We start from the raw sequence: 23158 nt of genomic DNA on the forward strand, positions 1-23158 counted from the left end.
ACATTCAGATTTCCACAAATCTGGTGGGATTGTGTGAGGTGAATTAATAACAGCTCGTTATTAATAGATTTGGCCAAAACTTTAGTCAGGGTTCCATTCCTGAACACCATCCACTGATACACCAGGAACGTGCATAAGTTGGAGCAATAGCGTCAGTACTGATGATGAAGTTGATCCTGCCAACATTCTGGAGTCAAAATTCCACCAACACACGGCTCAGCTGTGGAACATTGCAGGTTGTCGAATGCAGGAGTAACGTTCTCCATTCTCCACTTGTGATTGTCCAGGTTTACACATAGAGAATTCCAGGGATAGAGATACTTAACCATGGTATCAGGGAGCCGCTAATACCCACAAAGGAAGAAAAGGAAGACATGCATTAATATAGCCTTTAATTTATTTATTTTCAATTATTTTTTAAAAACCTTTTCCCAATTAAGGGCAAATTTAGCGTGGCCAATCCACCTACCCTGCACATCTTTGGGTTGTGCTGGTCAGACCCACGCAGACACAGGGAGAATGTGCAAACTCCACACAGACAGTGACCCGGGGCCGGAATCGAACCCGAGTTCTTGGCCCCGTGAGGCAGCAGTGCTAACCACTGCGCCACCGTGCCACCCTCTTATATAGCCTTTTGTGACCTCAGGATGTTCCAAAGCATTTTACAGGCAGTGAAGTACTTTGAAGGTGTAGTTATTGGCATACTGTAGCAAACTTAACAGCCAATGAATGCGAAGCAAGCTCCCTCAAAGACCAATGTGATAATGACCGGATAATCTGTTTGGTTATTGAAATTGACTAAAGAATAAATGTTGGCCCAGGACTGCAGGGATAACTCCACAACCTTTCTTTAAAATAGGGCCTTCAGATCTTTTGCATGCACCTAAGAAGGGGGATAGTACCTCAGCTTAAAATCTCACCTGAAGCCAGCACCTCCAATTCATGTTTCTGCAGTCAAGTTTGAATCTACAACCTTCTGACTCAGTGGCAAGAGTTCGAGTAACGGAGTCACAGCTGGCACTCAGTCCAGTGGGAAAGAGAAGGAAAACTAAAACAGAATAAAATCAACTAAAGTATTCAACCTCCAACTCAGCCAGTCAGTTGTGTCTCATTTACTTACCGTTCAGATACAGTGATAGAGGTGAATGCAAACCATTCATAACTACTAATTTACCACGTAATGCCTAGGAAATAAAACCAGACAACAGGTGAATGAGAATGCTATTTGTTACCTTCTGGTGCTTGGCCGGACTGACTTAGTGCACTAGAGAACGTCTAGTTCGTGGCTAGTTAAATGCTATTGTTACACAATAATGTTGGTCAGATAACAATAAGAAAACTATCAAAATCTACCAACTATTATATTACTATTATAAATTATCTTAGAGCTACTACAAATGCGACTATCCACTATGACGGCTATCTCCAGACTCCCCAAGGTAACAATGTCATGTAGTTGTTCTTTACTGCCACCTGTTGGTTGGATGTCATATCTATTACTATTTACATGATTGCTTATGCATATCACCACATCCCTTTGCCTTTGGAAATGAACAATATTTACATACATTACTTAAATTTAATATACAATACATATTATATGCATAATACTTCCATTATTTACATGTTTAAAGTCCATCACAAATTCAATCTGTCTGGCTTTCTTCTGTGTCTTGTCAACCTTCTTAGCATTGGTTGAACTCGTGAGTTTGATTTGCTTTCAACTGTTTCTGAAGGTGGTGTTTCTGTACTTTGTAACCTTCAGCTTGTTTTGTTTATGTGTGCTGAGGTAGCGTTTGTTCAGTTGCCCTAAGGTTGCTATCAACATCATCCAGTGGTTCTGAAATAACATGTTGCAACTGTGTCATTCTTTACTAACTGCTGCAGACACCTTGTAGATCTATCATAATACCTCTTCCGCCTCCTATTTTGAAATGTGAGCTTCTTCACAAGTTTTCGATTAGTTGGTTCCTGTGAGAGATATGGTAAAGTAGTTCTGAGTTGTCAATTCATTAACAATTGTGAAGGTAATAATCCATTAATTAATGGTGCTGCTCTGTAGCTTAGTAACGCGAGATATGGATCTTCCCGACTGTCCATAGCTTTTTTGGAGTAGCTGCTTCACAATGTGAACTCTCTTTTCAGCCTTCCCATTGGATTGTGTATAAAGAGGACTAGAAGTAATATGTTGAAAATCATAGCTTTGTGCGAACTCTGTCCATTCATGACTGCTAAAACATGGACCATTGTCGCTCATGACAATTTGCGGTATTCCATGATGAGCAAAAATGTTCTTGGTTTGTTTGATGACACACCTAGCTGATGGTTTTGCTGGTTGTACCACTTCTGGAAAGTTATAGAAATAGTCGATCACTAACAGGTATTCTTTTCCTGCCAGATAGAATAGATCCATTCCCGCTTTCTACCATGGAGTCATTATTTTGCCCAATTGCATTGATTCTTTTTGTTGCTTGTACTGAAATTTCTGACAAGTTGCACAGTTTTTTTTATCATGATCTAAATACCTGGCCAGTATATTGGTTTCCAGCTCTTTGTTTGCATTTTTCAATGCGGACGTGCCTCTCATGAATCTTCTGTAGAATCATGGATCTTAGAGATTGTGGTATGACAATCCTGTTTTGCCTTCACAAAAAAACATTGACTGCACTTAGCTCCGCTCAAATGTTGTAATGTTTGGAGCAGGATCCTTTTGGCCATCCCTCACTGAGACATTTTATGATCCTCTGTAGTATTTCATCCGTGTTGGTTTCTTTTTTTTATCATTTTTGGTTTTTGCATCGGACACAAGAAGTGTTTCTGTCACAAGATTCACGTGTACTTGCACACCCTCATCCATGTGTTGTTGTTCCACCATATCCGTAGCTCGAGAGAGTACATCAGCTACTATGATATATTTTCCTGGAGTATAAGTGAGGTTGAAATTGTATCTTTGCAGTTTCATCATCATACGTTGTATTCTTCGTGACATCTCATTCAGATTTTTCTTTATTATCGCTACAAGTGGTCTATGATCTGTTTCGATTAAGAATGTTGGTTGGCCATATACATAATCGTGGAATTTGTGAAAGCCATTTATCAGACTTAAGCATTCTTTCTCGATCTGAGCATATTCGCCGCTCTGTGTCAGTCATTGACCTTGAAGCATAGACAATTAGAAGCCAATTCTCATCAGTGTTGCTACATTAACACTGCTCCAAACCCACCTTTCAACGCATCTGTGAATATCTTTGTCTCCTTTGTACGGTCAAAAAATGGCAGCACTGGAGCTGTAGTCAATTCCTGTAGCATTCACCATTCTTGGTCATGTCTTTCAGACCATTGGAAAATAGTATCCTTTTTGATTATTTCTAGCAAGCATGTCGTTTTTGCTGATAAATTAGGAATGAATTTACCTACAAAATTTATCATAGCTAGCATCCTGAGGACTCCATTTTGTCCATTGGACGTGGCATGTTTTTTTTAACAAACAATTTTATTGAGGTATTTTAGGCATATAGAAAAAGTGACATTGTACAGTACAAAAAAAAAAGAAGTCAAGACACAAACTAAACATAGTGCAAACCACGGCTCTGTTCACGCACGGACCTGGCTCAATATCCCCCTGCTCTACTCTACTCTATCCTAGCCCCCCCCCCCCCCCCCCCCCCCCCCCCCCGCTGATGCTTGCTCCTCTGCGAAAAAGTCAATCAATGGCTGCCACCTTCGGGCGAACCCTAATAGCGAACCTCTCAAGGCGAACCTGACTTTCTCCAGGCCAAGAAAGCTCGCCATGCCTCAGCCCTCGTGGGCTTTGAATCCCTCCCTGCCAACAATATTCGTCGCCGGGCTACCAGGGAAGCAAAGGCCAGAACGTTGGCCTCTCTCTCTTCATGGATTCCCGGGTCCTCCGAAACCCCAAAGATTGCCACCTCAGGGCTCATTACCATCCCAGTTTTCAATACCCGGGATATGACATCTGCGAATCCCTGCCAATACCCCCTGAGTTTAGGGCATGACCAGAACATGTGTACATGGTTAGCAGGCCCTCCGGCGCATCTAGCACACTTGTCCTCCAGTCCGAAGAATCTGCTCATCTGGGCACCCGTCGTGTGGGCCCGGTGCACGACCTTAAACTGGATCAGGCTGAGCCTGGCGCATGTTGCGGTCGTCTTCACTCTGCTCAGGGCTTCTGCCCAGATACCGTCCTCCATCTCCCCCCCGAGCTCCTCTTCCCACTTAAGCTTCAGGTCCTCAGTATGCATATCCTCAGCTCCCATTAGTTCCTTGTAGACGTCTGAGACGGCACCAGTCTGCGTACAAAATCCCGCACCTGTAAGTATCTAAAGTCGCTCCCTCTCGCCAGCCCAAACTTCTCCTCCAGCGCCCTCATGCTCGGAAAGCTCCCTTCCAGGAACAAATCCCTCATCCTCACAATCCCCGCCCTCCTCCACGGTCGATACCCCCCGTCCATGTTGCCCGGGGCAAATCGGTGGTTGCCGTAGATTGGGGTCGACACCGATGCTCTTATCTCCCCTACATGGCTCCTCCATTGGCCCCAGATCCGAAGAGCCGCCACCACTATCGGGCTGGTGGAGTACTGTGCCAGCGGAAGCGGCAGAGGCACCGTGAGCAGGGCTGCTAAGCTGGTGCCCCTGCACGAAGCAGCCTCCATCCACTCCCAAACCGACCCCGCACCCACCACCCATTTCCTTATCATCACTATGTTGGCCGCCCAGTAATAGTTGCTGAGGTTCTTTTCTGTTCCTTTCAAGCATCACCCTCTTCACCCGCGGGGACTTCCCTGCCCATACAAATCCCAGAATAATTTTATTCAGCCTCTTAAAGAAGGACCGCGGGATAAAGATGGGGAGACACTGAAAAACAAACGAGAACCGCGGGTGAACCGTCATCTTAACAGTCTGCACCCTCCCCGCCAATGACAGCGGGGGACGTGGCATGTTTAAATAATCTTTATCTTCTCCTGATCTGGTTGTACACCTCGAGCAGACAGTTTGTCTCCGAAGAATGTAATTTCTTTGACACCAAACTGGCATTTGGTTTTATTTAACCTGAGACCATATATTTTAATGCTTCTGAGCACTTTGATAAGCTTTTCTTCGTGCTCTTCGTTTGTTGAATCCCAAACGATTATATTGTCTCCGTACACTCTGACGCTTGGACTTCTTTCTATGACGTGTTCCATTGCACGATGGAAATTTTCAGATGCTGAAACAATACCAAATGGCATTCTGAGAAAACAGTATTGCCCAAATGGAGTATTGAAGGTGCACAGCTTTGCACTCTCCTCATCCAACTTGAGTTGCCAAAAACCCTGCGATGCATCCAGTTTGCTAAAGCATGTTGCTCCTGACATCTCACATGTAATCTCTTCACTTTATGGAATTGGATAATGCTCTTGCTTTATATTTTAATTGAGATCTTTGGGATCCATGCAGATTCTCAGGTCATTGTTTTGTTTCTTCGCGCATACCATGAAGTTCACCCAATCCGTTGGTTCTTCAATTGGGTTTATCACCCCCAGATTTGTCATGCACCCCAGTTCATTTTTCAGTCATTCCTTTAATAGAGCTGGTACTTGCCTTGGTGCGTGTGTGACCTGGTTGCGCATTCTCTTTCAGTTGGATCTGATAAGTGAATGGCAAAACTCTGAATCCTAGAAATATTTCTGGAAATGCTTTAAGGATTGAATCCACTGATGTGCTTTGCGTGGTTACAGCATAGCCAGCACTGTATACTCTTTTTGCTAATTCAAGTGCTTCACAGGTTTCCACTCCCAGTAGTGATTCATGCTCAGCCTCTACTATGGAAAATTTCACTTTATACATCTTATTCTTTATACTGACCTCTAGTTCACATAGTCCTAGAGTGTAAATTCTTTTGCTGTTATAATCCTTCAAAAGTACCATTTTAAGTGGCAGCACGGTGATGCAGTGGTTAGCACTACAGCTTCACGGTGCCGAGGTCCCAGGTTCAATTCCAGACCTGGGTCACTGTCCGTGTGGAGTTTGCACATTCTCACCGTGTTTGCTTGGGTTTCATCCCCACAATCCAAAGAGGTGCAGAGTAGGTGGATTGGCCACACTAAATTGCCCTTTCATTGGAAAAAATTAAGTACCGTTTTATTCAAAACATGCAATTTAATTTTTATTTCTTGCATATCCTGTGTCGAGTTTAACATTGATTAATGTTTTATTAATCATTAAAGGAACTGCCCAGTTATCTCAATGAACAATCGTATTTGTATTAGTATTACTGCAAATTTGCTTTGAAGACTTTTTAGCTTGCACCCCGTTATAATGCTTGTCTTCGCTAGATATCACATCAATACAAAATGTGTCTTCGAGATTTGTTTCTTCAATCATGTTGATTGATTTTTGTATTCCTGCTTTTTTTATTCGAAAAACATTGTTTTACAAAGGGATTTTTGACTTTTTGCATTTAGATAGAATACACTTTTCCGAATGCTGGACATTGCCTTTGCAAATGCTTGTTGCCTCATTGCTTTCACAAAATGGTGGTAACGGCTATTTGTTTAAAATGGCTGCCACTGTTGGGACCACATTTTGCCTGATGGTGTGTTACAACATTAATGGCGTCAGCTCCATCTCCAATCATTGCACCGCAATTCTTTAGGTTTAGCGTGCTAATCTGTTGCACAGCTAGCTTGCTGGCATGTCAAATTTTAATGGCATTGTTGAGCTGGAACTTATTCTCTCGCAACAATCTTTCACAAACTCTGTAATTGCTAATCCTGAACACAATTTGATCACGGATCATGGACGCTTGCAAAGTTGCAAAGTTACATGTCTGAGCCTTTAACTTCAAGTCTGTTAAGAAGCTGTTGAACGATTCACCTGCCTGTTGCGTACGTAGGAGAAAAACATACCGTTCAAACATTTTGTTCTTTTTGGGTGCAGTGTTTTTTTTAATAAATGTTTATATTTGGTTTTTGAACACAGTATATTTACAGTTATGTATACAGATTTAAATATATATCAAAAAAAGCTGGTAGGATATTGTACACCAGCTCAAAAACAGCAACTCTGTACAGTTAGCAATATTACATTTAACAAATAAGTATGCACATGTTTGTAGGGTGGTGGAGAACTGGGTGCTGGAATATCTCCGTCAGTTCGTTCAGTGTTGCAATCCTGCTGTCCGTGTATAGGTCCCTGACTGTCAGTGTCCCTCCGTCCTGTCCCCACTTTTTAAAATTTTTTTTAGAGTACCCAATTATTTTTTTTTCCAATTAAGGGGCAATTTAGCATGGCCAATCCACCTATCCTGCACATTTTTTGGGTTGTGGGGGCGAAACCCACGCAGACTTCAAGTCTGTTAAGAAGCTGTTGAACGATTCACCTGCCTGTTGCGTACGTAGGAGAAAAACATACCGTTCAAACATTTTGTTCTTTTTGGGTGCACAGTGTTTTTTTTATAAATATTTATATTTGGTTTTTGAACACAGTATATTTAGTTATATATACAGATTTAAATATATATCAAAAAAAGCTGGTAGGATATTGTACACCAGCTCAAAAACAGCAACTCTGTACAGTTAGCAATATTACATTTAACAAATAAGTATGCACATGTTTGTAGGGTGGTGGAGAACTGGGGAGGTGTATATATATTTGGGTGCCGGAGAAACAATTACAGTGGTTATGTTCAATACCGAGATGGCAGTACAAGAATGAATCTGGTGTGATGTTGTTACTTGCTTCGCCTGGACGGTTTACCATGCCGTTGTTGTTGCACGTTCACCTGTTTGTCCCCTCTTTCTCCCATATTTTCTTGCTCCCTATTACTGTATTTGCCGAGTTTGTTGTCGTTTTCCGTGCTCTCCTTCCGGCTTTCATTCCCTCGCCTCACCTCCCTCTCTGGTTCGCCGCTATTGTTCCCTGTCTCCTCCTTCTTCCCCCCCTCCCCTTCTGCCCCCCATCTCACACCTTGGCTACTTTCCCCTGATTCTTGGCTACTTGGCTATTCTTCTGCTTGTTTGTTGGCCACAAACAGGCCCCGGATCACTTGGGTGAATGGCTCTCACGTTCTGTGGAAGCCGCCGTCCGACCCTCGGATGGCAAATTAAATTTTCTCCATTTGGAGAGATTCTGAGAGGTCGGACAGCCAGTCTGCAGCTTTGGGTGGTGCTGCTGACCGCCAGCCGACCAGGATTCTACGGCGGGAGATCAGGGAGGCAAAGGCAAGGGCGTCCTCCCCATAAATAGATCTGATCTCCTCCCCATAAATAGATCTGGCTGGTTTGATACCCTGAAGACCGCCACTTTCGGGTATGGCTCCACCCTCATCCCCACAACTTTGGGACATTGCCTCAAAGAAGGCTGTCCAGTACCCATTAAGTCTGGGGCAAGACCAGAACATGTGGGTGTGGTTGGCTGGGCCTCCTTGGCACCGCTCACATCTGTCATCCACCTCTGGGAAGAACCTACTCATTCGAGTTCTTGTTAAGTGGGCTCTATGTACCACTTTTAGCTGCGTCAGGTTGAGCCTTGCGCACATGGAGGTGGAGTTGACCCTATGCAGTGCTTCGCTCCAGAGTCCCCACCCTATTTCAATCCCCAGGTCCTCCTCCCATTTCTTTCTTGTTGCATCCAGTACGGTGTTGTCCCTTTCTACCAGTTGGTCATACATGTTGCTACAGTTCCCCTTCTCTAGGATACTTGCGTCCAGTAGGTCTTCCAGTAGTGTCTGTCGTGGCAGTTGTGGGTACGTCCTTGTCTCCTTTCGTAGGAAGTTTTTGAGTTGCAGGTACCTTAGCTCGTTCCCTCTGGCTAGCTGGAATATCTCCGTCAGTTCATTCAGTGTTGCAATCCTGCTGTCCGTGTATAGGTCCCTGACTGTCAGTGTCCCTCCGTCCTGTCCCCACTTTTAAAATTTTTTTTTAGAGTACCCAATTATTTTTTTTTTCCAATTAAGGGGCAATTTAGCATGGCCAATCCACCTATCCTGCACATCTTTTGGGTTGTGGGGGCGAAACCCACGCAGACACGGGGAGAATGTGCAAACTCCACACAGACAGTGACTCGGGGCCGGGATTCGAACCCGGGCCGTCAGCGCCGTAGGCAGCAATGCTAACCACTGTGCCACCATGCTGCCCCTGTCCCCACTTTTTAAAGGTGGTGTCAGTCAGTGCTGGTGTGAACCTATGGTTGTTGCTGATTGGGGCTTTGTCCGTCATTATGGACAGGCCCAATTGCTGCCGTAGTTGGTTCCAGGACTGGAGGATGGCTATCACCACTGGGCTGCTGGAGTGTTTTTTGGGGTGGGGATGGGAGTGCCGCCGTGGCGAGGGCCCGGAGGGAGGTCCCCATGCAGGAGGCCTCCTCCGCACGCACCCACTCGGCTTTTGGCTCCCTGATCCATCCCCTTATTCGTTCTTGGGTATACAGTGTTGATTGAAAATGTTCACAACCTCATCAAAGTTATTTCTATCAGCTTTATTATCGAATCTGAAAGTATTAAAGATTTCTATCGCCTATGGATCTGCTACGGTGAGCTGTAATGCTCTTCTCCGTTCATCAAGCTGTGCTTGAAGACCTAGAATTGCTGTTTAAATGTGCGCCAGTTCTCAACTACATTACCAGTGACTCAAAGCTGGTGTGGTGTCTTCAGACCTTCCATCATTAACTTTGATGCCTAGTAGTGTATTGATTTATTTTATTTTACAAATTTAGAGTACCCAATTATTTTTTTTTCCAATTAAGGGGCAATTTAGCGTGGCCAATCCACCTAGCTTGCACATCTTTGGGCTGTGGGGCCGAAACCCACGCAAAATCGGGGAGAATATGTAAACTCCACACGAATAGTGACCCAGAGCCGGGATCGAACCTGGGACCTCAGCGCCGTGAGGAACTAGTGCTAGCCACTGCGCCGTTGTGCTGCCCTGTGCATTGAGTTAGATTCTGTCAGTACTCTACGTGATTAGTAGAATTCATTTTTTCTTTTCTTCGTTGTTTTCATTGTCTTTGGGCTTCCTGAACCTTCAGAACCAATACTGGAGCTTCGCTGAATGGAATTAGTGCAGTAGAGAATGCCTAGTTCATGACTAGTTAAATGTTTATTATTAATAATAATGTAGGTCAGATAACAATAAGAAAACTATCAAAATCTACTACCTATTATTTTGCTATTATAAATTATCTAAGAGCCACAACAACTATCCACTACAGCGACTATCTCCAGACTACCCGAGGCAACAGTGTGACATGGCTGTCATTTACTGCCACCTGCTGCTTGGAGGTCATATCTATTACTATTTACATGATTCCTTCTGCATATCTTTTTTTAATATAAATTTAGAGTAACCAATTATTTTTTTCCAATTAAGGGGCAATTTAGCGTGGCCAATCCACCTAACCTGCACATATTTGGGTTGTGGGGGCGAAAGCCCCCGCAAACATGGGAGAATGTGCAAACTCCACACGGACAGTGACCCAGAGCCGGGATCGAACCTGGGACCTCGGAGCCGTGAGGCAGCAGGGCTAACCCACTGCGCTACCGTGCTGCCCCCTTCTGCATATCATCACACCAGTGTCCCTCACATACATTCTTTGTTCTTAAGGGCAGCACGGTAGCGTTGTGGATAGCACAATTGCTTCACAGCTCCTGGGTCCCAGGTTCGATTCCGGCTTGGGTCACTGTCTGTGTGGAGTCTGCACATCCTCCCCGTGTGTGCGTGGGTTTCCTCCGGGTGCTCCGGTTTCCTCCCACAGTCCAAAGATGTGCAGGTTAGGTGGACTGGCCATGATAAATTGCCCTGAGTGTCCAAAATTGCCCTTAGTGTTGGGTGGAGTTACTGGGTTATGGGGATAGGGTGGAGGTGCTCTTGGGGAGAGTGCTCTTTCCAAGAACTGCTGCAGACTCGATGGGCCGAATGGCCTCTTTCTGCACTGTAAATTCTATGATAATCTATGATTAATCTAGGACAAAGGTTCGGCACAACATCGTGGGCCGAAGGGCCTGTTCTGTTCTGTATTTTTCTATGTTCTATGTTCTATACCTTCAAACCGGCTGAGAATGTGGACTGGCACTTGGAGCAGGAGCAAGCTTTTTCTGTAGAATGAGCAAAGTTGGCTGTTTTTGCCACCAGGGAGCTTTGCATGTCGCTTTCTTTTGTAAAGTATTCTCAAAATGCGGCAGTTGCGAGCAATTGTTCCTTAATTCAACCTATGTTTTGAATGTGGTTCTGGCAACCCAGCAAGTGCACTTCTTCAATTGCATTTTTCAAAAACTGTATTTTATATAAAGATACATTAGGCAGAATTTTCCCCAAAAGGGCTGAAGTGTCAGGGTCTGACTGAAAACCAGTGCTTTCTCACCAGAAACACAACTGAGTTTTCAGACCGGATTTTCAGGAACTTAGTGTACAGAAAATCTCGGGGCCTGATAGAGCAGCAAGGCTGGCTACATACAGATCGGGGCGCCATCTTTAAACACAGCCTCGATGCATTTGAAATAAGTTCCCCCAACCTGCCCACAGACACGGAGGGCCATCCCCTACAGCTTTGGGGTGATCCCCCCACCACAAAAGTATCATGGGGCACTATCCCCACTTTCCCCCACTGTCAGCAGGGCTCTCCCCTCTCTCACCACACCACACACAAGGGGAACCTCCCCGCAATGGAGGATGGTATCCCCCACCACAGCCCACTTAGCAGTGCCAACTTCAGAGTCTCTGGCAGAGCCCACATCAGTGCAAACCTGCCACTGCCCTGGCACTGCCAAGTTAACACTGTCAGGTTGGCACTGCTGGGGAAAGTGCCAGGGCACTGCCCAGCCACGTTCCTCACCACCTGGGCACTATACTCACCTCTGTGCCCTCGACATGATCATCACGACTGGTTCTCGTTTTTGATAACCAGTAGTGATTCATGCTGGCGAGATGTCACACCAACGTCAGTAGGAGGATAAAGCATGGACAGACGTTACAGTATCAAGCTCGTAAGTATATGTTAAAATATTATAATGTATGGCAAGGGTGTGAACCTGATCAAATCACTGGCAGGGGATGGGGAAGATCTCAAAGTGAGATCTCGCCGGCGCAAATCCTGTCATGGCCCTCTCATGTGATTAAGCCATAACAGGATTTGCGTGCACGGTGATGGGCCTGGTACATCCTGAAAATTGTTTCACAAGCTGAGAACAAGATCTATTATGACACTTTTGTTTCTGCAGGTAACAAAGTTGTAAACTGGCGGCACTGTGGCGCAGTGGCTAACACTGCTGCCTAAAGCATTGAGGACCCTGGTTCGATCCCGGCCCTAGGTCAATGTCTGTGTGGAGTTTGCACATTCTCCCCGTGTGTACATGGGTTTCACCCCAACAACCCAAAGATGTGCAGATAAGGAGGATTGGCCACGCTAAATTGCTCCTTAATTGGAAAATATTAATTGGGTACTCAAGATTTAAAACAAAACAAATTTGCAAACTATTCCTCATCAAATGAAGTTCAATGTTTAAAACACTAAACAAGATTTAAGCAAACATATTGATCTCGATTTTAACCTTTCATGACAGGTGGGAGAAGGCCAGGAGGAATTAAAAATGAAAAATACAGGGAACGTGACCCCAGCCCTTCGCACACGCACCCATTGCCATTTTGATGGCATTGGCCTTTGTGACGCCTGACTACCAGGAGCCGTTGCTGAGGCCTCCTGTCATTAGTTCTCCAGCTGCCAGCTGGCCAGGCCGTCAATTTGGCTGGCTACCAGGCAGAAAAGGGAAGAAAAAAAATTCTAATGTGCTGCTGCTGTTGAATTCAGCATGACATCCACGTCCTTGGTTTTGTCGGACTCTTCAGCCCTTTCTGGCCTCCTCTGCTCATTCTCCCTGTAAATATCAAGACCATTGAATCTATTTAAATGAGGTGAAAAAAAATACAGAGGAGTTAGTGAAATAATTAATGTACAATATACTGTACTCATTCAGTTTTTCTTACCGATAATATTTATCATCCAGACCATTTAATCTAAATGCATTTAAACAAGGCAGAGACATTCATAGTCTGGTAATGACCTTTGTACATTACAGCACAAATTGATTTTAAGGACCTTTAGCCCCACGATAATAAGGCTTGCTTCATATATATTCGTCAGCCACCTGCCATGCAGAGATCACACCAGGCAAGGCTGCTGCTGGCTTATCTTTAATGGCTGTTTGTTGTTGTGCCAGGACTTGCGTGTTTGAGTTGCAGCTCATTCTTTTGCTTGTTGTTACATGTCATCAGATATTTTTTCCTCCAGTTTGCTTGAAGCATGAAGTTCCTGCTGACAGACTGCTGATCAGCTCTCACTGTTGATTCATCAGCACATTCATCATTATTAGTAAGACTAACTTTGCAATAACTGTTTTTCTGAACAAGATCACAAGATAATATGGATGAAGAACGTTGTTTGGCCCACCTTAGATCATTCATTTGTACTTCCACCAACCATAAATCCAACCTTGAGCATTCTTTGGATGAGGAAGAATTTCCAATTCAGAAGATGCCTTTCAGAAGTTTGAACCTCGTTATCCATCTGTGAGTGCATGGTTTAGCTGCTACCTGCATTTAAACAACAACTTTAATGTATACTTCTCAGCACGTCACGGGAATATTAAAATAAGATTTGACACTGACCCACATATTAGGATAGAGCAAAAGGCTTAACAAGGATGTAGGTTTTCAAGAGCACCTTAAAAGAGAAAGGAGCGATAAAGGTTTGTAGGGCAGGAACTCCAGAGTTGAGGACATTGGCAGCTGAAGACATTGCCATCAATCAGGGTTGCACACGAGGCCAGAATTACAGGAATGCAGATCTGTGGGGTTGAATGGGATTACAGAAATAGGGAGTGGCGAGGCCATGGAGAGATATGAAAGCAATTATGAGAATCTTTCAAATCAAGGTATTGCTTAATCAGGAGCCAATGTAGCGCAATGTAGGAACTTGGTTCAAGTTGGAACATAGCCAGCAGAGTTTTCAATCTCAGGTTTACAAAGGAGAATGTGGGAGACTGGCCAGCAGTCCCTTCGAGTAGTCAAGTCTAGACGTAAGAAAGGCATCAATTATTATTAGCAGAAAATGAGTTGAGGCAGGCAGAGATGGACAATGTTACAAAGATGGAAATTTGTAGTCTTAATGACCCTGACTACCATTCCTTTAGCTATATTTTTACTTTTTATATCTTTGAACAAGATTTTTCATTTCCCCATTAGGTTAATGAAATTAAATGAAAATCGCTTATTGTCACAAGCCAACTTCAAATGAAGTTACTGTGAAAAGCCCCTAGTTGCCACATTCCGGTGCCTGTTTAGGGAGGCTGGTACGGGAATTGAACCGTGCTGCTGGCCTGCCTTGCTCTGCTTTAAAAGCCACCGATTTAGCCCAGTGTGCTAAACCAGCCCTATTTTCCTCTGTATTATGGCCTATATGTTGTAAATTCTATGAACAGAATTTTTTCTGGACCCCTGCCAGTGGGTTTGCAGGGGGGCATAAAATAACCCAGGTAGCCTGCCCGCTGCTGTCCCACCTGCCCCTGACCTGGGGCAAGTGGGACAGGGGTGTCTATTGAGGCTCTTAAGTGATACTTGGCTAGCTTGGATTTGTTCTGCCTTTTGTGGAAAGGATATATCAGGGTAGTTTTCCACACACATAGGTAAATGCCAGTGATGTAGATGTCTTGGAACAGTTTGGCTAGGGGTGTGGATATTTTCGAAGCTCAAGTTCTGCCAGTCCAAGGAGAAATTGCCAAGGAAAATCAGATTTTCATTCTGGGAGATGGGGCAGGCGTTAATGGGAGTCAGGTCTGCCACCACTAGAAAGCATTGGGTTGCAGTTACAGAAGCTGCCGGGTGTAGATACGCACAATATGAAAGGCCCACCTTGGTGCTCCAGGACTTTGTCCCAGGTGTTAAAAAAAAAGTAAAACATAAAACAGCCCTTACTCCACACCCCTCACACTCCCCATACTCTTTTCCTTCTTTTTAAAAATAAATTTAGAGGACCCAATTATTTTTTTTCCTATTAAGGGGCAATTTAGCGTGGCCAATTCACCTACCCTGCACATCTTTGGGTTATGGAGTGAGACCCACGCGTACACTGGGGGAATGTGCAAAACTCCACACGGACTGTGACCCGGGGCCAGGATCGAACCTGGGTCCTCAGCCGTGAGGCAGCAGTGCTAACCACTGCACCGCCACACTGCCCATACTTCCCATACTCCATCCATGCCAACCCATGCCACCTCATGCCTCCTCACCCATTCCCTACAGCATTTCATAACCTCCATGCCAACCTATGTTCTTCTAATCACTCCCCATGCCCCTTCATACCCTCCATGCTAACTGATGCACCTCTACCTACCCCATGGTCCTTTATAATCCCCATGCCAATTTATTGCCAATTCATTCCAACAGTGCGTTGCACCTGCTGTGGAGCCGGGGCAACAGGTGAATCCCGTGAGAGTCCCAAATCGGGCTCTGAGCTGGGCATGAAACCTCGAGTCGCCCAATTCACTCCTCCCAGCATGATCTGGATCTCGCCCGCGCAGGGCATGGTCAGATAAGCAAATTTAAATGAGCTGTTAGCCTTATTTAAATACCCGAATACCTGCTCAGCTTACCACTGCAGAAGTGTGGCCCCGGCGGGGAGAAACTGCCCGAGGCTCAAAGCATTGGCAAAGTGCTGGTGAATGGCGGGGTGAATCTTGACGCTTCAGCTGCTGAGAAACACCTTGTGAAACGCGCTGGAAACCGGACTTAGTTTTTAAATCAGCTGAATCGTGCCCAACGTTTAATACCCATAAGGCAGCACTTCTGACATGACCTAGGTACTGAATCCAGAATGTTCTGACTTAGAGCAGAGTGTCGTTACTGAAGCAAGACTGACACCTCAATGATTTTGATTATTTCAATAACCTTTCTCCAAAATATCCAAGCTCTTTTTCCTATTCTCATAACACATTTGCATCAATATATCGGGTTTTATGTCCCTTTCTATTTGCCTATCCCTGCTGTAGTACAATCACCAGAATTGTACACAATATTGCAGACATGACCGTTACAGAATTCTCCCAACTGGCAAACAGGAACCGCAATCAGGTGGAGAATCAGGCGTCCAGCCAAAATTGAAGACCGTGCCCGATGCCGATTTAGGCGCAATACTCCAGTCCCTCCCTGGTGGCTATAACAGAGGTTTTTGCCAGCAGCAGCATGCAAAACCGGCATTTGAATACATTTAAATGTATTTTAAAAAATATTTTAAATACCCAATTCATTTTTTTCCAATTAAGGGGCAATTTAGCGTGGCCAATCCACCTACCCTGCACATTTTTGGGATGTGGGGACGAAACCTACGCAAACACGGGGAGAATGTACAAACTCCACACGGACAGTGACCCAGAGCCGGGATCGAACCTGGGACCTCAACACTGTGAGACTGCAATGCTACCACTGCGCCCATTTAAATGTATTTAGCGAGTTTGACCCACTATGCTCCTGACCTCCCGAATGTTCCTCCCCTCTCAGGCGAGTGATTTACTACCTCAATTACAAACGGGGACTGGGTGCCATGGCTGCTGAGGGGGAGAGAGAAGGTAAGCAAAGATGGAAAAACTCTTAAAACTGAAGTGCTTGCTGGTGGTGGCTGCCAGGGCTCGGGGGAGTAGCAGGGAGCAAATTGGTGACAGCTCTGTGGATTCAGGGTGTCCGCCTCATGATTGGGATGGCCTGGCTCATACTGCCATTGCTGCAGTATTGGTTTTAAATGCACCCATTTGGTACAGGCTACAGGCCCCTGGCTGCTCACTCTGCTGACTGCTCACTGTGTCCTGTAAATGTTCACAGAGCCTCTGGTCATTTGGGAGCCCACCCAGGCCACCCCTCTGGAAACCTTCAGACCCCAGCTGGCCCAACAACAGGATGGGTGTGGCCAAACTCAATCAGTGGCAGACCAGGTGCTGCCACTCCTCAATGCACTCATCAGAAGAGCAGCCCCACTTCAGGGGAAGCAGGGGAGTAGCAGAGCTCACTCCATACAAAAGACAGATGTACCCTGGCGCTTGGCCACTTCCCTGGTATACTGCCCCTCTCAGGGCAGAGGCCTCACCCATGACACTACCAGCTAGCCCACCCCGCAGGACCACCAGCTGTTTCCGAGCCCTGCCTGCCCACCACGCCCGTGCTCCCACACACCTGCCCCAGACAAATTGTCACAACCTGTGTGTCACACCGAGGACCCACATCACACTGCAGCTATGCTCCCAGCAGACTCACACCTCCCTGCCTCACCCTATCTGTAGGACCTGCCCACACACAAGCCTCTAACATGGATGTGATTGGTGGCACAGGGGGATGACCCTCTACACTGCACAACCAGGTGCCACGCCTCTGGTAGAGTAACACATTGCCCACCCAATGAGGACACCCACAGTAGACGCCACCGAGGAAACAGGACAGGGGCTGCAGAGTCTAATGCAGCCACTGGTGCCCCTGTTGACAGGGATGGGTGGTGAGGATAGAGACTATCGGGTGCCACTCACTGATTGGGACAAGGGTACAGTTTGGGGGGAAACATCGGGGGGAACGGCTGCCGGGTGGAGGTTTGGACATGTGGAGGTGGAGAGTGGAGCTTAAGTGCAACTCAGGGTCATCATATAGCCTTTTGGATTTGGATGGGCAATGGTATACTCATCTTGCCAACATGTCTTCTCTTTTACCCCTTGCAGAGAATGAATTTCAGAGTACAGCCAGGAATGCTCGCTATCTACCTGGCCGTAGCTGCCGTTGCAGACGCACGGAGGCTGGAGACACAGGGCCTGCTAAGCAAGGGCCCTGTGTGTCACACCGGGTCTCTTGACCCTGCTCAAGAGAAGCCTATCTCAGAAGAGAAGGGGCCAGCAGGTGAGGCTCAAGAGCCGGCCGTTCAACAGGCCGAGGGGGAAGTGAGAAGGAGGTGCCGCAAAAGGCACATATGTACCATCAGCACCCGTCCTTCGAGGCTCATAATAATCTTTATTGTCACAAGTAGGCTTACATTAACACTGCAATGAAGTTACTGTGAAAAGCCCCTAGTCGCCACATTCTGGCGCCTGTTCAGGTACACAGAGGGAGAATGCCAAAATGTCCAAATTACCTAACAGCACATCTTTCGGGACTTGTGGGAGGAAACCGGAGCACCCGGAGGAAACCCACGCAGACACGGGTAGAACATGCAACTCCGCACAGACAGTGACCCAAGCCAAGGGGGTGCCCTTCATCAATCGGAAGGGCTTCCACTCTCTGAATATGGAATTGTGTGACCATCAGCTGCACATCATGCACATCTGTGCTCGATACTGGGCAGTGCGCAAACATCCTGTGCATTTGTCAGTTTCCTACTCCTTCAAGGCACTCCCTTGGATAAGATGCTCCAATATATCCCCAGGAGAGTCTCTAACATCCTCTTGGCCTGTTGCATCCTGCACAACATCATGCAGCAGAGAGGGGACATGCAGGAGGAAGAATGCCAGGCTGCATTTGGCGAGGATGGCCAGGAAGAACTGAGCATGGAGCCGGGCTAGCACAGCAGACCACCAACCTGTGCTCCAGGGCTACCACACATGGGACAACCTCATTAGCTCCAGATTTGTCTACCAGGAGACCTAGCCACAGGCAGCTCCACCTTTCCACACTTTCCCCACACACCCCCACCCCTTCCAAGTGATGCCCCTTTCCCCAGAGCTGCTCACATCCTCCGCTGTCCTTCCTCCCTTCACTGCACCACCCCTGTCCCGCCACCCTTTACTACATCCCATCTCCCCAGCTCCTCCTCTCCCATCCGAGGGTCCTATGAGCATCACTACAGGGTGTTGGTCCTGACAGGCAGTATCAGCAGAACCTGTCCATGGGCCGGAGGATGATGACAACTCGCTGTGAGATGAGCTCTGGTGCTCCTTATTGTTTGACAAATTTTGGCTCCTGCCTTCAGGATCACATTCCACTGACCGCCCAGATGATCCCTGCATGTGTGCTGGCCATTCCATTCCATATATCCTTTGGGGGGGATGGGGCTGAGGGGTTGGTTATGGAGATGATGAGCAGTGATGAGTCACTCACTGGATAAGCTATCCTACAAAGCGGCCTCACACTCTTCTGGCTCCATTCCCTGCCACCTCTGGGGTGACTCCAGGTGGACCACCCAATTGACCTGGAGGCCCTGGACGTGCCATTCATCAACACCCACAACTCCACACCACCAATCCCCACATGCCCCACCCTGCATACCCTCTACACACAGCCCAGCCCATCCCTCACACTCTTCAGACGAGGATTGAGGCAGGTCGGAATGTTAGTGAAAAGGTGTTTGATCATGACTATATACATTATTGTGCCCTGACCCCTACCTCTAACCTAGGTGCTGCACCCATTTCAACTTAACTGGTGTCTAATTTCCTTATCTTACATGGCCTCCCACTCCATCTAGGTGTGACCCAGAGAGCACATCAGACGTGGAGGTGGCCTGCTGCGGATCTCACCCTCTAACTCACTATTGAAGGTGGACCACCTGAAAATGAAGATGAATCTCTGAGGCTGAAAGGTAGACACCTGAGAAAGAGGATTGATCTCAGGGACATTCTGAGGATGGAAAATAGATTCCCTCCAGGACACAGAATCTGGAAGGTCCACCTGCAGATTCTCCCCCCACCCACTGCTGTGGTATTCTAAGGTCCAGGGTTGACATCAGCCTCCATCCCGAACTCTGGAGGCAGTTTCAGGCATTGATCAAGTGAATCTTGATATCCGCTCTCCGGTATGCTCTCACATGGCCGTTGTAGAGAATCGGGTGTGGGTAGTCAGGCTTTCCTCTGCATCACATTTGCAGAATGCAAATAAGGTTCATGTCGGCCTCCAATGGGTTACCCAATCTGCCATGGCAGGCATCAGCGGAAGATACCACTAGAAAATCACGCCAGCATATTTTTGGGCCAGCCACAGAATTCTCCCCCCACCCACCATTGAACATGCTAACGGGGGCTTTAGAGAATTCCGCCCTATGTCTGTTACATATTTGTTATCGCCTGCAGAGATTTATCCCTTTCGAGCTACATAACAAGGTCCTTACTGATGCTGCTCAGTTTCAAATTTGTTCTCTAGATATGAGTGACTGGCAAATCTGCAATGATTGCCCATCTCTCGTTGCCATGGGAAGCGGGTAGTCATCCTTTTCCTTGAACCACTGTAATCCTCGTACACATGCTGCTTCCCCTTAGTGCTCCAGGATGTGCCAATTAGTTGGAGTTAATGTAATGACAGTGAAGGATTAGTGACCTGTGTCCAGGTTCAGGGTATTGTGTCACATAGAACATAGAACATAGAACATAGAACATAGAACAGTACAGCACAGAACAGGCCCTTCGGCCCTCGATGTTGTGCCGAGCAATGATCACCCTACTCAAACCCACATATCCACCCTATACCCGTAACCCAACAACCCCACCCCCCTTAACCTTACTTTTTAGGACACTACGGGCAATTTAGCATGGGCAATCTACCTAACCTGCACATCTTTGGACTGTGGGAGGAAACCGGAGCACCCGGAGGAAACCCACGCACACACGGGGAGGACGTGCAGACTCCGCACAGACAGTGACCCAGCCGGGAACTGAACCTGGGACCCTGGAGCTGTGAAGCATTAAGCGTGAAACATGTTTCAGAGGAACTGGGCCTTGGCCTTCTGAGCACAATTTGGCCAGACTTTTGCAAATAACCTGGAAAGTTAGAGAATTATTTTGCTTTGCTCCCTTTTTTTAAGCATAAGCCTGACTTTAAATTCCAATGCATTGTTGCTGATGTGTCCTTTGACATTGGCCTGTTGTACCAGCTCCTGACTGTTATGTACAAATGGAAATGCACTCATCTTGGGTTCTTGACCGATTATCCATGTTACAATCCAACATCGTTTCCAGTAGAAAGAGAAAAAGAAATCTAGGATTCATGTCCTGATTCTTGTGTTGACAACAGCTAGGATAAGAGCTATTCTGGCTGTGATGCTACTGGATTGAATTGCCTGCCAATACTAGTTGTCAAACACACAAAGAAAGTTGCAATGGAACCCAATGAGAAAAGTAAGAAAATAATGGTACCTGCTAAGGTGTGAGTCTGTGCTGGTTCCAATTCTTGAGGCAATATGAAGAAGTATTCTCAATCCCTACGGCTAAATGGGGATTGCAGGTGGTAAGAGGAGGGGAGTTTCCTGGTCAACCATGCTGCAGAAGGCAATGGCAAACCACTGCAGTACTTTGCCTAACATAATCATGGACCAATCCAATGGAAGTCTATGGTTACCAATGCCCTCTTAGAGGGCAGCAGGGTAGCATGGTGGTTAGCATAAATGCTTCACAGCTCCAGGGTCCCAGGATCGATTCCCGGCTGGGTCACTGTCTGTGTGGAGTCTGCACGTCCTCGCCCTGTGTGCGTGGGTTTCCTCCGGGTGCTCCGGTTTCCTCCCACAGTCCAAAGATGTGCGGGTTAGGTGGATTGGCCATGCTAAATTGCCCGTAGTGTCCTAATGAAAGTAAGGTTAAGGGGGGTGTTGTTGGGTTACGGGTATAGGGTGGATACGTGGGTTTGAGTAGGGTGATCATGGCTCGGCACAACATTGAGGGCCGAAGGGCCTGTTCTGTGCTGTACTGTTCTATGTTCTATGTTCTAGAGCATGGACCACAGAATTCATGGAATCCCTAAAAACCCTGTAGTGCAGAAGGAGGCCATTTGGCCCATTGAGGCGACACCGACCCTCTGAAAGAACACTCTACCTAGGCCCACTCCCTCGCCATAGCCCTGTAACCGCAACTAATTGGCACATCCTGGAACACTAAGGGGCAATTTAGCATGGCCAATCCACTGAACACTTTGAACTGTGTGAGGAAACCGGAGCACCAGGAGGAAACCCACGCAGGCATGAGTAGACATGAGTGCAAACTCCACACAGACGTCTCCCAAGGCCAGAATTGAACCCAGGTCTCTGGCATGGTGGTAAATGAAAGAAGAGGAGGACTTTTTGATCCAACTGTTTGCAAGAAAATAAACATGTATATTATGTAAAATAATTACAGTGTAATTCCATGTTAGTTTATTCAATGTCCCAAAAATCTACCAAATGTTACTGACTAAAATTATGTTGTACGTATTAGTCATCTCACTATATTTGATATAGGAAGCTTGGTATAGTGTGCGAGGTTGTCCTTTTGTAAAGACATCAAGTGTAACAACACAATGGAAACTTTGTATTGACATTCAACTGAAGGGGAGATGACAGGAAACAGGAAGTGACAACACCAGATAATGTGGCTACATTATCACAGAGTGTAATATTCCCTTTAGGAAACATTGCTCTGGGCCTTACATGGCCCTGAGTTGAAATGCTACCACTTTCAGCACAATTCAGAAGTATTCTCTGGGTTTAGCTCAATGCGGTCAATATTTATAATTCAAACCTCATTGATGTACAGTTGGTGAGTTTTCCACAGTTTGGGTCTTTAAATGAATGAGAATAAAGTTCATGGTACAAATTTGCAATGTCTAACTTTTTCAAAAGGAAATTAAGCTAAACTGAATTCAAGAGAACAGTAGTATTTTGGGAGCAGGAAAATTTGGATTTTCATGTGATTTTAATCTGGGCAGAATTTGGAAACATTTATTTGTTTTCCAAGTTTTTAACCATAGGACAAGATGGTGGTTAGTGTGGGGGTATTCATTGCAGCAACTGTGAAATCAAAGGAGCACCCTGCTCCTCTTGCCTCTGGAGAAGGGGCTGTTTGGGGAATTTTGTTTTAAGGCGTACCTTTTGGCCACTGAGCCTGGTATGCTGCCATCTACACTGTTCATTAGCAACAAATATTTGCCAGAGATATCCTTGATAGGCATTAGATCCCTTAGTAACACATACAAAAGGCTTAACGTTAATTTTAAATGGCAACAAAGCAATTGGGCTTGATGAATTTAGCAGTGACCTGAACACTCACCCAAATAGAGACAAAGAAGATTTATGGCACAGAAGGATACCATTTGACCAACTGGGCCCCCAGACGCAGCTTTATTGGCGGGACCAGGAGGAAACTTAGGAATTAGTGCATCAGCTCAGCTACCTGAAACGTTCCCACC

General features: G+C 46.1%; 1 long non-coding RNA gene across 1 annotated transcript in view; it reads right to left on the reverse strand.

The window, feature by feature from the left end:
• Positions 1-12989: 12989 nt before the first annotated feature.
• Positions 12990-23158, reverse strand: part of LOC119970413 — a 137788-nt gene continuing 127619 nt past the window's right edge. Inside the window, exons 2-3 of the long non-coding RNA XR_005461608.1 lie at positions 13440-13582; positions 12990-13329 (exon numbers count right to left, since the gene is read on the reverse strand). This is a non-coding gene — a long non-coding RNA (uncharacterized LOC119970413). The remainder of the gene's footprint in view (positions 13330-13439; positions 13583-23158) is intronic.

Source organism: Scyliorhinus canicula, chromosome 8 (genome assembly GCF_902713615.1).
Source record: "Scyliorhinus canicula chromosome 8, sScyCan1.1, whole genome shotgun sequence".
NCBI classification, from domain to species: Eukaryota; Metazoa; Chordata; class Chondrichthyes; order Carcharhiniformes; family Scyliorhinidae; genus Scyliorhinus; species Scyliorhinus canicula.